The 16,369-nt window shown below is 45.7% G+C and overlaps 1 protein-coding gene and 1 long non-coding RNA gene across 6 annotated transcripts in view; one reads left to right on the top strand and one right to left on the bottom strand.

The window, feature by feature from the left end:
* Nucleotides 1-16,369, top strand: part of ST3GAL5 (ST3 beta-galactoside alpha-2,3-sialyltransferase 5) — a 65,862-nt gene that overhangs the window by 13,166 nt on the left and 36,327 nt on the right. Inside the window, exon 1 of one of the 5 annotated variants that reach the window (XM_085848172.1) lies at nucleotides 3,538-3,865. The exons of 2 other annotated variants lie outside the window; for them this stretch is intronic. The gene's annotated coding sequence lies outside the window, so the exon portion shown is untranslated. Of the gene's footprint in view, nucleotides 1-3,537; nucleotides 3,866-3,995; nucleotides 4,017-16,369 lie in introns of those variants that run through there. 2 more of the 5 variants (XM_085848167.1, XM_085848171.1) reach the window with 2 other exon arrangements.
* LOC147015722 (uncharacterized) overlaps nucleotides 1-16,369 on the bottom strand; it is a 35,642-nt gene that overhangs the window by 11,072 nt on the left and 8,201 nt on the right. Inside the window, exon 2 of the long non-coding RNA XR_015049810.1 lies at nucleotides 10,543-10,644. This is a non-coding gene — a long non-coding RNA (uncharacterized LOC147015722). The remainder of the gene's footprint in view (nucleotides 1-10,542; nucleotides 10,645-16,369) is intronic.

The following is a 16,369-nucleotide window of genomic DNA, read 5'->3' as shown; positions in this document are numbered from 1 at the left end:
TCTAGTGGATCCCTTCATGTAACACTATGCCTTGTTTCAGTCGTACAGTGTCTACGTCCCCTTCATCCCGTGTGACACAGGCTGCATAATTATATGGAAGGGTCATATAGTAGTCCAGGCAATCGAGCCCATTTTTTCACTTGATCGGGAACAAATTGCAACAGAATTTTTTTTAGCGCAATGCATTTCTATGAGGTCCCCAGAACACCATACTAAAAGTCCTAAGAAATCCCTGTTGCGGAAATAAGTCTAATTTGCATAAATCCAATATAGCTGCCAATTATCAATATTGTGCCATATCTTTGCTCACAGATGACATGAATTATTTGAGTGATTTCAACTTCTAGAATGGGTATTTTGTATACAAGGATGCATTTAGAATACTTTTAAACTTCCCTGGAACAAAATCTCATTTGCATAAATCCAATATGGCCGCCAAATATCAATATATTGCCAAATCTTTGCTCTCAGATGATGTATTTTAGTGATTTAAATTTCTATAATGAGATCTTTGGATCCAAGGATGCATTTGTAATACTTAAAAATTTCATCGGATGCATCGAGGACACACGCTATATGCAAAGTCTGCATATGTATACCTGCAAATGATGCTTAATCTGCCAGAAAGTCATCTAGATGTCCATCAGCAATTTGAGAAAGGATACCATGTGGTGAGGCGCAGTGATAGGTACTGGGCAGGACTATCCACGGATCTCACAATTGAGCAAGTGCTGATGAGAAGTATAAAGACACATGGAGGCCTGACAAGAGGAAAAGGAATGACAGAAACTCAACGTTTGTTGTGGGTCCTTTCCATGCCAGCATGTGCAAATATCAACTGGCCATGCAGAAGCTCGGTGGAATCTCATTTGAAACCAGTGACCAGCACAAAGACCTGTCAAAAGCTAGACAAGCGAGAGATGTCAATGACACCCTTGATCTTATCAGCTATCTCAGGGAGAGAGATTCATTCGCACGGGATCCGTCCCTGTTTAACATTGCAAATGGCATGACAACCCAGGAAGGAGTCAATGTTGAAAGATCAAGAGCAGTTGGAAAAAAGATTCTAGAATCCATGGTTGGGAAATCTGTGGAAGAGCTCACCTTCCGGAAATGTGATCGAGGAGTGACACTTAATTCAAGATTAACTGTCAAGATCAAAGGTTAATCTGTGAAGGTAGATCCACAGTTGATCTTCCAGAGACTGGTAACCATTGGGGAGCGCTGTGAAGATCTACAGTCACTCTTCAAATATGAACTGTGTAGTTACCCCCCAGCATTGTTTGAATCTTCCTTCCTTCCCCTGCAGGCCAATAAGGCTGTCCTTGCCGATGTTCTCTGGAAGACCATGCAAGGGGGGCAATGAGAACAAATTGGAAATGTCCAGTATATTCTCGATGTTGGTGCGCTACTTCATCGTCTTCCATGGCCAAGAGGTTCCACATATGAGAGTGTCAGTCAGCTTCATGTCACATATGTTACACATAAATATGGGGCTGCTACCATTATCTTTGATGGATACCAAGACGGTCCAACAACAGAATATGCCACGCACATGAGAAGGACAGGGGCTTGTTCAGGCATGACAGTAAACTTCACTGGTGGAATGGTTATCCAGTCCAAGAAGGAGGAATTCTTGAAAAATGTGACAAACAAACAGCGATTTATTGTTTATCTTAGTGACAAACTAGAGCGGGCTGGGTGTAATATAGATCATGCAAAGCATGATGCTGATGTGCTCATTGTCCAAACAGCTGTTGCATTGCTAGAATCAAAGACACTGTCCTGATAGGGGATGACACGGACTTGCTCATCCTCCGACTGCATCATGCTGAACTGGATGCACATGACTTGTTCCTGGCCCCAGAGCCCAGGCAATCAGCAAAAAAGACCAGGATATGGTGCATAAAGCAGTCTAAGGAATTTCTTGGTCCTGATGTTTGTGACCATGTGTTATTTATCCATGCAATCCTTGGCTGTGATACAACTTCTCACCTGTTTGGATTGGGGAAGGGTTTAGCAGTAAGGAAGATCAAAAGTGTTTACCTGTTCCGTCAGAAAGCTAAGGTGTTCAGCCAAGAAGGACATGTGGCAAAACAGGACATTATTGCAGCGGGAGAAAAAGCACTTGTGTCATTATATGGTGGTGCCAAAGAACAAGGACTGGACACTTTACGATACAGGCGATTTTGTGAGAAGGTTTCCAAGAGCACATCTCATGTAGAACCTCAAACTCTACCCCCAACCTCAGCAGCTGCAAAGTATCACAGCCTCCGTGTATATTATCAGATGATGGAGTGGAAAGGAAGAAGCATCAATATGAATCCGGAAGAGTAGGGATGGCACATGGTGGATGGACAATGTTTTCCAATACAAACTGACCAGCTTGCAGCCCCATCAAAACTACTGGATGTCATCTGCTGTAACTGTAAAACAGACTGCAATACAAAGAGGTGCACATGCAGAAAGTATAGTCTGCATTGCAGTGCTGTTTGTGGAGAATGCCGGGGGACAAGTTGTGCCAACTCACAGCAACCAGATTTCACTGATGACTATAATGATGACCTCGATGGGCATCTCCAGTAGCGTATTAATATGCCTGCAATGAAACACTCACCAAAGAAGTGACTGTCATAAATTTGATCACAAAATATCGATATTTGGTGGCCATATTGGATTTTATTAAATTCATCCATCATTTTATTTAAACCCATCCAATCAAAATATTAAACTATCCCAAATTTAGCCTTTGATCCCCTCAAATATTCTTGAAATATAAACCGCTCAAACCTGTTGTCTGAGAGTAAAGATATGGCAAAATATTGATAATTGGCCACCATATTGGATTTATTCAAATTAGACGTATTTCCGCAACAGGGATTTCTTAGGACTCTTAGTATGGTGTTGTGGGGACCTCATAGAAATGCAATGTGCTAAAAAAAATTCTGTTGCAATATGTTCCCGATCAAACCTTATTTTGCCTGGACTATAGGTGTCTGTCCCATATACGCCTTTCTCATGCAATTGGTCCCGATGTTTACCTTCTTTTGCCCTGTGTTTCCAGTCATGACCCTTTCATTGTTTCCCCTGCTCTCGACCTACCAAACATTCTGCTCTTAATGACGTTCCCATAATACTTTCGGGCAACCATTTTACCCTCACTTGAGACCCAACGTTTTGTTTTTGTTTTATCTATTTTCTCCCACTTCTCTTTTTCAATTTCCTCAGCTGCTTCCTGTAGTGCTGCAATGTCGTCAGTAGTCAGCGCCCTTTCCTCATAAACCCAAGGCTGGTGTCGTTGAACGACTGATGACGCGGTGTGGATATAGCGCAGCCTTGATGGACCGAACGACTTCCTCTGGCGTGTGACCAACATGTAGCGGTGTAGCAGTCCCGGGTTTTAGGGGCTGTCGAATTTTACCCAATTTGATATCTTGTTTTATTTAAAACGGGTGTGTACTCACCTGTTAATAGAGCCCAATGCTATAATGAACGTGTAAAATCGAATATATTATAACCACAATACAGTAATTAATAAGAACGTCGTCTCGGCTGAAAGGATTAATTAAACTATCCGATTTTATTGATTCCAATTGTTTTCTTCATTCCTGAAATATCAGCGTCGTATCGTCGTGTCTGCTCACACTGCAATTTTTGCGCTGTTCTTTTAACCTTGGATACGAAGGAAGGGGAGAGAGAGGGTGCTCTGAATCTGGTTTTACGAAGGAAAGAAGAGCAATGTCGTGTTTGGCTGCGCATCACGATGCGGTGTATTGGTATCGGCTCAAATCCTTAGCGTTGGAATTCTGTTCCATTGTGTAACAGCGTCGGTTGATTGATAAGAGGCATCAGTTGATGCTCCGTGGTAAGTGACTTAATCTCGCTTTTCATCTCTGATATTCCAATTCTTCGCTGGTTTTGGGGGGTTTTTTTCTCTCTTTTTGTTCATTCACTCGTTTTGCTTTGGTTACCTGAACCCTCCGTATAATCTGCTTTTTTCCACTCCTGTTACGAAGGTATTATTTATTTGTATTTAATACAGTCCGCAATTTATGTAGTGCCTTGGAATTTGAACTATACATTTCATGCCTGTTATTTTATTTTTTCCACAAATTAAGAAGCGATATATATATATATATATATATATATATATATATATATATATATATATATATATATATATATATATATATATATATATATATATATATATATATATATATATATATATATATATATAATTCCAGCAATGTGTGTGTCTGCGACCGCTGTTTCTCGACAACCACTGGTCCGATCCAATTGAAACTTGCCAGGTATATTGCTGGGGACCTGTGGATGTGCCTTTTCAAGGTTTGATATTAATCGGACAAGCGGTTCCCAAGTTACGGCCATTTATTTGCCAACCAATGACAGGACACGGTGCTCTGCCATCACGATTGACGTCACAATTCCTTTTTTTTTTTTGCACGATTGACGTCACAACTCTTCGTTTGATATGTCACATTTACGTACGGGCATGTACTAGTATGTATAATTATAATATACTAGTACGTGTGAGTAGTCCAAGAACGATATCGAACCTTGAAAAGGCACATACTCGGGTCCCCAGTGTCAATTGTGACGTCATATCAAACGAAGAAGAAGAAGAATTGTGACGTCAATCGTGCAAAAAAAAAAAGAATTGTGACGTCATAGCACCTTGTCCTGTCATTGGTTGGCAAATAAATGGCCGTAACTTGGAAACCGCTTGTCCGATTAATATCAAACCTTGAAAAGGCACATCCACAGGTCCCCAGCAATATACCTGGCAAGTTTCCATTAGATCGGACGAGTGGTTGTCGAGAAACAGCGGTCGCAGACACATACATACAGAGATTGCTGGAATTATAGATAGATACTAGCAAAGTACCCGCCCATGGGCGGGTACAGTTATCTCTTGAATGGCATTGGCCCCGTCTCGATCGGATGAAATTGAGAAATTGATGTTATCCGGTGACCTTGACCCCGTGTCCTTTGACCTTGACCTTGATCCCCTTAGGTCCGTTCCCAAGGATCACATATGCCAAGTTTCATCTCATTCTATCCAATGGTTTGGCCGTCTATAAAGGACAAACAAACATGAAAAATTGACGTTTTAGTCAATTTATGACGTCATAACTCGAAAACCGGAAGTCGGAAGTGAATGTCATCAATCAACTGTGTCATTTAATTTTGATTATCTATCTGTCGAATGGCGTTGGTCCCGTCTCGATCGGTTGAAATTGAAGTTACCCGGTGACCTTAACCCCGTGACCTTTGAACTTGACCCCCCCCCCCCCATGTCCGTTCTCATGTCCCAAGGATCACTCGTGCAAAGTTTCATCTCATTCCATCCAACTGTTCGGCTGCCCATAAAGGACGAACAAACAAACACACACAGAAAACATATTCTACTTTTTCAGTATAATCGATATGTATAATTATAATATATATATATATATATATATATATATAGATGAAAAAAGTCGGCAGGAGTACAAGGAGTGGCGTCGAAAAGCAAAAAGAGAGGTGGCAAAGGCCAAGGAAAAGGCATATGACGAGCTGTATGAGAAGTTGGATACAAAAGAAGGGGAAAAGGATTTATACCAATTGGCAAGATAGAGGGACCGAGCTGGGAAGGATGTGCTGCAGGTTCGGGTGATAAAGGACGCAAATGGGAATGTGCTGACGAGCGAGGAGAGTGTGTTGAGAAGGTGGATGGAGTACTTTGAGGAGCTGATGAATGAAGAAAATGAGAGAGAGAGAAGGTTGGAAGAGGTGGAGATAGTGAATCTGGAAGTGGGGTGGATCAGTAAGGATGAAGTGAGGACTGCTATGAAGAAGATGAAAAGTGGAAAGGCGGTTGGCCCAGATGGTATACCAGTGGAGGCATGGAAGTGCTTAGGAGAGATGGCAGTGGGGTTGTTAACCAGATTGTTTAATAAAGTCTTGGAAAGTGAGAGGATGCCGGAGGAGTGGAGATTAAGTGTACTGGTTCCGATTTTCAAGAATAAGGGTGATGTGCAGAGCTGTGGAAATTACAGAGGGATAAAGTTGTTAAGCCACACCATGAAGTTGTGGGAAAGAGTCGTGGAAGCTCGGTTGAGAGGAGAGGTGACGATCTGTGAGCAGCAATATGGGTTTATACCAGGAAAGAGCACCACTGATGCGATGTTTGCTTTGAGAATGTTGATGGAGAAGTATAGGGAAGGCCAGAAGGAGTTACATTGTGTGTTTGTGGATTTAGAGAAAGCGTATGATAGGGTGCCAAGAGAGGAGTTGTGGTATTGTATGAGGAAGTCGGGAGTGTTGGAGAAGTATGTGAGGATCGTGCAGGATATGTATGAGGACAGTGTGACAGCGGTGAGGTGTGCAGTAGGAATGACGGACCGGTTTAAGGTTAAAGTGGGATTGCACCAAGGATCGACTCTGAGCCCTTTCCTGTTTGCAATGGTGATGGACAGGTTGACGGACGAGATCAGACTGGAGTCTCCATGGACCATGATGTTCGCGGATGACATCATGATCTGTAGGGAGAGTAGGGAGCAGGCTGAATCGAGCCTTGAGAGGTGGAGGTACGCACTGGAGAGAAGGGGAATGTTAGTCAGTAGGAGTAAGACGGAGTACATGTGCGTAAATGAGAGGGAGGGTGGTGGTATGGTGCAGTTGCAAGGAGTTGAGGTGGGGAAGGTGGATTGGTTTAAATACTTGGGATCAACTGTCCAAAGTAACGGAGAGTGTGGGAGAGAAGTGAAAAAGAGAGTGCAGGCAGGATGGAGTGGGTGGAGAAGAGTTGCAGGAGTGATTTGTGACAGAAGGGTAGCTGCAAGAGTGAAGGGGAAAGTATACAAGACGGTAGTGAGACCAGCTATGTTGTATGGTTTGGAGGCGGTGGCGCTTACAAAAAGACAGGAAACAGAGCTGGAGGTGGCAGAGTTAAAGATGCTGCGATTCTCGTTGGGAGTGACGAGGATGGATAGGATAAGAAATGAGTGTATTAGAGGGACAGCGCAGGTAGGATGGTTTGGAGACAAAGTGAGAGAGGCGAGCTTGAGATGGTTTGGACATGTGCACAGGAGGGAAACGGAGTATATCGGGAGAAGGATGTTGAAGATGGAGCCGCCAGGCAGGAGGAGAAGAGGAAGGCCAAAGAAGAGGTTCATGGATGCGGTGAGGGCGGACATGCGGGCGGTTGGAGTGTCAATGGAAGATGTGGAGGATAGAGGAAAATGGAGACAGTTGGTCTGCTGTGGCGACCCCTAATGGGAGCAAGCCGAAAGAGGAAGAAGATATATTGTTTATATATATTTTATATATATACATATTGTTGCAAATTCGCGCCCGCCGGCGTGCGAACGGCCGCGTACTCGAATCGCGGCACGTCGCCCACCGGACGGACAATTTTGTCGTGACCCTCTCGGAACAACGCCGGGAGCTAGTCACGGGTGGGGGTTTAACCCCACCACGACCGTGCCAATTGCCCACCCGCACAGGATAGGGTTGCTCGCCAAATTCGATCTACCGAAGTACCTGCGCAAATGGGCGATCGTACCTCGCCGCAGGTCGACTCCGGACATGAGCCGCTTGGGCGGCCCGTTCCGTACTATCGGGATAACCGAGCAGTGTTATCGTCGACCTGGACGGTTCAGATTAATTACCGGGCATTTTGCACCCACTTCGAACCCTTTACGTGAAGCAGGATGGAGATTCAATTAGAGAAAAGACGAAGCGAAACGGGCACACAGTTCACACGATGCACATTTATTTCCCGGCACACGGAAAGCACGTATATACAGCCATACAGTCAAAACACACATATAGCAACCAGAACAATAAAAGCAACAACAACGGTACCGACTACGCGCACACACGGCAACACTTGTACAGTTCTACTTTACAGATGGCGCCAACACAGATTTACACAAAAGCAAAGAAAAGAAGCCACCCTCATAGACAAGGGGGCAGACAGGCCTGTAGGCCAAATGTGCGCATGACCTGGAGGAGTGGCCAGGTCCGCGAGACCGGGGGGGTCCTACCTGCGTCCTCGTGACGCGTTGGTGGGCGAGCCGCAAATGTGGCCGCGCGGCTGTGCCCCGACTCCGTGCTCCTTGGTGGGTTTCATTGGCACGACGTTTGGGGTGGGAACGGGGCCCCCTTTTGCACTATCTCAGCACGGGGGAAAGGGGGAATTGTTGATGCCCTGCGGGAGGAGAATGGCTGGCTGGCTTGGGTCCCACGACCTCGTCGCCGACCGCCGTCCTTCTCGCCTCGGACCCGAGCTCCTTTGCCTCCAGTTCCACCGCTCTCCCTCGCCCGACTCTCTGCAACCCGACTCTCTTCAGTTCCGCACTCTCCTCAGCCGACTCCAGAACCCAACTCCCTTCATTCGCCTTGCGCTCGCCTTCTTATAGGCTGGCAGGAGCAGCTAATATGCAAATATTCGGATCAGAATGACCTCGGGGGCGGAGCCACGCTCACCCATTGGTCGGAGGAAACGGGGGCGTGAAACTCCCCTGATCCTAGAATTTGCCTATATCTACTTCACACACACACGCGCGCCTGGAGGCGGGGCCAAGCCGCCCCACGCTCGCTAATTGGACGGAGGAAAAGTGGGCGTATAGTGTTTTTGATCCAAATTTTCCCTCGGAAAGGCCGCTATTTGCGCTCGCGGCTCGGTGTGTTCGGCACCAATCGCCGAACGGGCCCGAGACAGCCCGACGTTCAGTGTTCACAGGTGGTGCGGGAATGGCCGTAGAAGGAGAGAGGTGAAGGCGGTGGAGGGTTTTCGGTGGTGAGGGTTGATGGTTATGGTGCCGTTGGGAATGGTGGTTATGCGATGATGTGGGAGCGTATATGGTGGCGTGGTTGTTGTGTGATGGCGGTTGAGACGTGGTTGGTTCGAAATAAAGATAGAACAGAAAAACGCCAAACTCAAAGGATCGCAGCCCGGATGAATCACATAAATTCCCTCTATACAACGGGTTTGGGCTAACTACACATGCACCTATCAAGATATCTCACCTACGGGCCCTGAATGGTGGTTTGGGAATTTCCACAGCCGTAACAACATATATACTAGTGCATGCCCGTAGATGCGTGGCCGTACGTGCAAACCCTCCCCCCCCCCCCCAGCAAAAAAACTCAAACCGCGTGCCAGAAACAACAACCACACAAGCCGTTCCTTCGCTTTCACGTGCCCGTACGTGCGTGGCTGTACGTGCAAAAAAAAAAAAAAAAAAATATATATATATATATATATATATATACATACTTTAAAACCGCTTGCCAGAAACAACTGTACGTGCGTGTCCGTACGTGGCCGTACATACAAAAAATATATTAAAAAAAACTTTCAAACCGCGTGCCAGAAACAACAACCACACAGGCCGTTCCTTCGCTCTCGCGTGCCCATACGTGCGTGGCCGTACATGCAAAAAACAAACAAACTTTCAAACAACCACACAGGCCATTTCTTCGTTCTCATAAACGACGACTGGATTGGGGCATTGTGTTTATCTATAAATGTGCATAAGAAATCGAGAAATTATTAGAATACAGTAAGTCATCACTATCCAAAAGTAGTGCGTGCCCGTACGGAATGTTCACATCATTCCACGAATTATCGCTTGCATTGAAGTAACAACTGCTGTGATACTTACACACACAGTTAATTAAAATCAAGTTTACCTCCCTGTCTTTGCTTGCCATGACATTCGCTGCCATTTACCATGGCACGGTAACTTAAGCACAGATTGATCCCCATTGTAACCGGCACGTGACGTCATCGTCGGTCGGCCTTGCACAGGCCTACGCAGTCACGCCCACGTGTCGTGTCCTGTGATTGGTAACGTGTCGCAGCAACGTGTCCTTTGATTGGTAACTAAATGGCGCATCAGCCACGCCTACGCAGCACGTGTCCTGTCATTGGTTGGTAAATAAATGGCCATAACTTGGGAATCACTTGTCCGATTAATATCAAATCTTGAAAAGGCACATCTTCAGGTCCCCAGCAATATAGCTGGCAAGTTTCAATTAGATCGGACCAGTGGTTGTCGGGGAAACAGCAGACGCACACACACACACACACACACACACACACACACACACACACACATCAATGAGATATGGTCGTGAGCATTTTTTGCTGGATCTCTCCAAGATTGATGCGGCATCGCTTCCTCTGTAAATGCAGAACACTTCCTTGGTATCGGTGTTCATTAGGATCTCCACAGACAGATGAAATGAGATCAATGAGATGACAAATGAAGGGGTTGAATGCAGACTGCAGAGCAATGAGTAAGGAAACCCGTCGTTGTGAATCGTTTTTAACACCAAATTGAGATGCATTTCGTTGGCAAGCATGTTGAGTGGAGCTGAATTCCTCAACACTTCCAAAGGCCACAGCGTTTTGACAATTGGAAACAAAAAGTAGTTGTGCACTTTTTTTGATAAATTATTTTCGGAACAATTTTTCTTCAATAAATAAATAATAATAAAAATCGTCTCCATGTACATTGTACACACCTTTATCTCGTTGGCACCTCTTCATAAACAACATCGCTGAGAAACGGCGCTTCTTCTTTGTTTCCTCGTCCGTCCAGGGCAAGAATACGGAGGCTGCTGGATCTGCCAACGTTTTGATAAATCATTAGTTTTAACCAATTATTCAATTAGCGCCAACGTATTTTGCCTTTTTGCAAGGAAAAACACAAAGAGAAGAGAAGAGAAAAAACCCGTAATGGCGAACGCGGCTGAGTTTCTCTTCCCCATCGACCATGGCTACGCAGCAATGCTTCCTGTCATTGGTTGATAAAAAAAATGGCCACAGCAATGGTTCCTGTCATTGGTTGGTAAATAAATGGCCATAACTTGGGAAGCACTTGTCCGATTAATATCAAACCTTGAAAAGGCACATCCTCAGGTCCCCAGCAATATACCTGGCAAGTTTCAATTACATCGGACCAGCGGTTGTCGAGAAACGGCGGACACACACACACACACACACACACACACACACACACACACACACACACACACACACACACACACACACACACACACACACACACACACTGCTGGAATTACAGATGTGTATTGGACACATATATATATATATATATATATATATATATATATATATATATATGATAATGCATATAATCACTCTAAGCTCGGAATTTGAAAACTATAACACTTACAAAAGCGATGTATTCAATGATATGAGTGGGGAAAAATAAATAACTCACTAAATGACGAACTAACTCATTGAGAAACCATTGTGGCCTGTTCCAAGTCGAGGCAGAGAGAAGGCCAAAAAACAAAATGGTGAATTAAGACCCCTGCAAGGGAGAGTGGGTTGACCAAAGGCCTGACCAAGGATGAAGGCTTGATGAAGGATAATTAAATAAGGCCGTTGATTATTTTCAAAAGGGGTATTCTAATTAACCCAAACACCCAATTTTCATTCATGCACATCCTTGGTGTTCTCTTGGTATTCATGCAAAGTTTAATGCTGTTAGGTTTAAAGTGTTTGGAGTTGTGGAGAAGACACAAGCACTGACATTTATTTATTATTATTATTATTATTAGTAGAGATGTATAGACAATACACAACTGCATTTTGTTGAGCAAATTATTTGTTTATTTGACCTCACTCGAGTCAAATTTCCACTTTGTGAAACTATTATGACTGCTTAATTGTGTTAACGACATAGAGTTAACAGTGTTGCGGTTTTTTTTTCGCCCAAATGTTCTCTTCTGCAAAGTTTGATTCGAATATTGGGAAGTTGTGGGAAGAGGGGTGGGTTGCATTATTTTTCCTTCCTTTTATTAGTTTATGGGCTACCAGATGTCACCTTGCACCCACCCTCCCAACACCCTCCACCCATCTCCCATAAGGCAGAACCACACTTCCTTGGTATCAGTGTTCATTAGGATCTCCACAGACAGAAAAATAATGGGAACATAAAATAATTTGGGTTGCAATACTTTTTAACAGCTTCGGTTTGACATGTACCCACTACTCATGTGTCGCTTTTGAGTTTAATGAGGGGTATGCACAATCACGTTATCATTAAGCATACTATACAACAATTTTTTTACCCAATTCGCACACCCTCAGAAAGCGTATGCCACTGCCTTTCTTGTGGCGTCAAATATATGAAAATCATTCACAAAGTGACAAAAACTATCAACTTGAGCACCTTCACTCTGATCTGTCGGTAATTTGTGATGAACAAGAACGCTCATATGATTCAATCCTTGGCTTCAATCTACTTGGATTCATAGTAAACCTCTGGTTACAGTCTCAGTGATAATCATGCTCATCATTATATTTATGTCCGGTAGTGGTTGAGACAACCTTTGAGTATGGAGTTAATGTTGTCTTACCAACCTCTTTTAAAAATCCTTTATTTGTGATGAAACTGTAAAGTTTCACATCTGGAGACACTAAAGTGACACATCTTTGTTTCCTTGTACTTCCAGGACTGTAGCGGTCCTCTATTTTCCTTGTCTTGGTCGTGTCACTGCGGTTCATCTTGATTTTTTTACTTGGCTTCACCAACCAATATCTGTAAATAAATATTGATGAAAAGTTTTTAAATATTAATGTACAGTATTATTATGGTGGTTGTGTCAGCCAATTGGCCCAGACACACCAAGCCAGATTGAGGGCCTAATCGCTCCCTTGCCTAGTTCAATTTAGTATTATATGTCTGAGATCGATCAAGTGACACGCTGGAATCCTCCACACTGAACCACTCTGGCGATGAGAGCAGTTCATCACACTCTGGGGGGGAACTTTAAGCTTGGATACTAACCGTCCTGCCATATCTGTCCTTTTATAGGATTCATAACCAAACAGTTTTATTATTGATAGTGCTGAATGGAATACTCCATGGAACACTGTTAATTAATGTGTGTATTCAATAATCGGGGGAAGGGAGAACAGGGAACACTATAACATTTTCTACACATTTTTATTTACAATTAAATACATGTCCCGGGCATCATACAACCGGGAGGTCCTTATCGAAATAAGCCTTAACGGGCCCCAAGCACACCACAGGAAGAAGACCAGAAGAAGAGACGGGACACAAAATACCCATTGCAGCCCGTTGAGATACCACCCAGTTCTGTTAGGAGCCAACAATTTACAGCCTTGTCAGGGGGCCCAGCGCACACCACACTCTTGCAGGCGAGAGGTGGGAACTGCAAACTCTCTTTCCAGCTGGGCTGAATTTGAACGTGACCTGGGCACACAGCCCTTGTCACCCCACTTGAATCTGCCTGGAGTCCATATGGCTAATAACGCTGGACTCTGGGAAACCCGATTACAACAATGGAACCAGACCAAGTTGGACTGTAAGCTGAGCTGAGCTTCGACTGGGTGTGTGCATGGACTTTTATTGGATCCTAAGACTCAAAAAGGCTCCTGAATTATATTCGAAGATTATTTAATGCCCTGAAGATTTATCCAATTTACCTGAAACCAGAAAGGGCAGAAATTTCATGACCAGACATCCATCTTTTCTTTGAAAGTATGGACTGAAAGAAAACCTGACCTTACAAAGGTCCTGGAAGGAAAAGCTGCAAAAAGGGGGGTTGTAGAAAATTGGTTCGTATAGAAACATTTGAGGCGATAAAGGAACTGGTCTCTACGCACTGACAAAGCTTGCCAGGCATTGGTAACGCTCTGCATTTACAGAGGAAGCGATGCCGCATCAATCTTGGAGAGATCCAGCAAAAAATGCTCACAACCATATCTCAGCCGCCCGGTTTGCTTCTCCAAACACAGGGTTAAACTCTTCCAAAGCATGTGGCTGTAAATAAGCTTCTTCATGAAAAGAAGGTGGAATGTCATGAGTCTGCTGTTATCAACAAGTCCCTGATACACCCCCAGGTCAGGTATGGGAGCATGCGCCAGAACAGCGCGTCGCTGCGTCCACTTTCCGCCGGTACTCCAGGGGCCTCCATCTGGCCATCCCCCAGGCAGATGCCTGGCCCATCCCCATCTCCTTGAGATGATGGTCAACCCGCTGCAACCACGAGGAATGTGGTCGGCCTACTGGCTTCCTCCACTCATGAGACTCCCTCTCTGAGAGAATCTGGTGAGCAGGGTCAGCGTCAGGAAAACGAGCCACATGTCCATACAGCCGCAACTGACGCTCACGGACGATGCAGGTAACAAATCTCATCCGAGTCTCTCTCAGCAACCGCTCGTTGGACACAAAATCCGACGAGCGATAGCCAAGGATTCTCCGAAGAGACCTGTCAGGTCAGGTATGGGAGCATGTGCCAGAACAGCGCGTCGCTGCATCCACTTTCCGCCGGTACTCTTGGGGCCTCCGTCTGGCCATCCCCCAGGCAGATGCCAGGCCCATCCCCATCTCCTTGAGATGATGGTCAACCTACTGCAACCACGAGGCACGTGGTCGGCCCACTGGCCTACTCCACTCATGAGACCCCCTCACTGAGAGAATCTGGTGAGCAGGATCAGCGTCAGGAAAACGAGCCACATGTCCATACAGCCGCAACTGACGCTCACGGACTATGCAGGTAACAAATCTCGTCCGAGTCTCTCTCGGCAACCGCTCGTTGGACACAAAATCCGACCAGCGATAGCCAAGGATTCTCTGAAGAGACCTGGTACCAAAGGAATTAAGTCTCCGTCTCAGATTCTTGGTCAGAGTCCAAGTCTCACATCCATAGAGCAAAATTGGAAGTACCAAGGACCTGAAGACTCGGACTTTCGTCCTCCCGCACAGGTACCGGCAGCGCCACACCCCATGATCCAGTGAATTCATGACTCCCCAGGCCCGACCCAGACGTCTATTGACCTCTGACTCACAGCCAGCAGAGACATTAATATCACTGCCAAGGTAAGTGATTCTCTCCACGACCTCAACATCCTCACCACAAACAGACACAGACAGGACAGCAGCATCCAAGATGTCACCGAAAGCCTGGATCTTAGTTTTGACCAAGAAACCCGTAATCCCAGCAGCTCCGACTCCTCATTCAGCACCTCAAGGGCCCCCAAAAGGATATCTAAAGTCTCCGCAAAGATGACTGCATCATCTGCAAAATCAAGGTCTGAGATCTTGACGTTCCCAAACGATGCACCACAGCTTGATCTCTCCGACATCCTCCCTAAAATCCAGTCCATACAAGTGCTGAAAAGTGTGGGGGCCAGTACACACCCCTGATGAACTCCAGTAACAACTGGAAATAAGTCAGAGATGGTACCACCATACTTCACAGCACTCTCAGTACCAGAGTAGAGTTCAGACATCAGATCGATCAGTTTTGGTGGCACCACACGAAGACCAAGAATCCTCCAAAGGACATCCCGATTCACTGAATAGAACACTTTACAGAGATCAACATAGGCTGCAAGCAGCCCCTGCCGAAACTCTCATCTGCATTCGGTGAGGACACGAAGAGCAAGGATACGGTCAATCGTTGACCTCTTTGGTGTAAAGCCTGACTGCTCTGGTCGCTGGTGCTCAAGCAGATGGTGGCAAACCCTTTCAAGAATTATCCGAGCAAAGACCTTGCCCGGCACTGAGAGCAGCGTCACGCCTCGGTAGTTGTTGCAGTTTTGGCGATCACCCTTCCCTTTCTAGAGAGGAACAACAAGGCCCCTCTTCGAATCAGTTGGGATGATGCCTGTGTTCCAGGCAGAGCACAAAACTGCATGCAACGACACAAGTGCAGCATTTTCACCAGCCTTGAAGTTCATCATGGATGCCACAGATCCCTGGAGCTTTGCCCCGTTTCAACTGGTTCACCGCAGTCAGTGTTTCCACAAGCGAAGCTGGACCACAGTTGATTCGAGGGTCAGCAACAGGGATTGTAACACCCTTGACGTCCAACTCGACAGCTGGGGGATCAGCCTGGTGCAACCGCTCAAAGTAACCGGCCCAGCGGGCCTTCACTTCAGACTCCTCTGTCAAGAGCCTACCACTCTCTACTCCAACTGCAGTGCTCCGAGGGATGAGCTTGGATGAACGCAATGCGCGAATTCCCCTGTAAGCGGGATGAGAATCACCTGTCCACAGGTGATGCTCTACCCCCTCACAGATTCCTCGCACATAGGCCTCCTTGTCCACCCTCAGTGCACGTACAGTTTTACGCCTCCGCTCCCTGAACAGCTCAGCTCTGCCATTCAGCCTGGCCCTGCGACTCTGGTCAATGGTATCCAGTGTCCCTTGAGAGACAAAATTCTTCTTTGCCCTGCGGTGAGTTCCAAGACATCCACCGGCAACATCAAGGACGGTGGTCTTGAAGGCACTCCACAACTCTTCAGGACCCCCCAAAGCACCCAGACCCCCCAAGTGTCCACTCA

Source organism: Eptatretus burgeri, chromosome 12 (genome assembly GCF_056783735.1).
Source record: "Eptatretus burgeri isolate ZD-2024b chromosome 12, Ebu_testis_v1, whole genome shotgun sequence".
Lineage (NCBI taxonomy): Eukaryota > Metazoa > Chordata > Myxini > Myxiniformes > Myxinidae > Eptatretus > Eptatretus burgeri.
The sequence above is the reverse complement of the archived record's forward strand: the minus strand, read 5'-3'. Positions and strand labels throughout refer to the sequence as shown.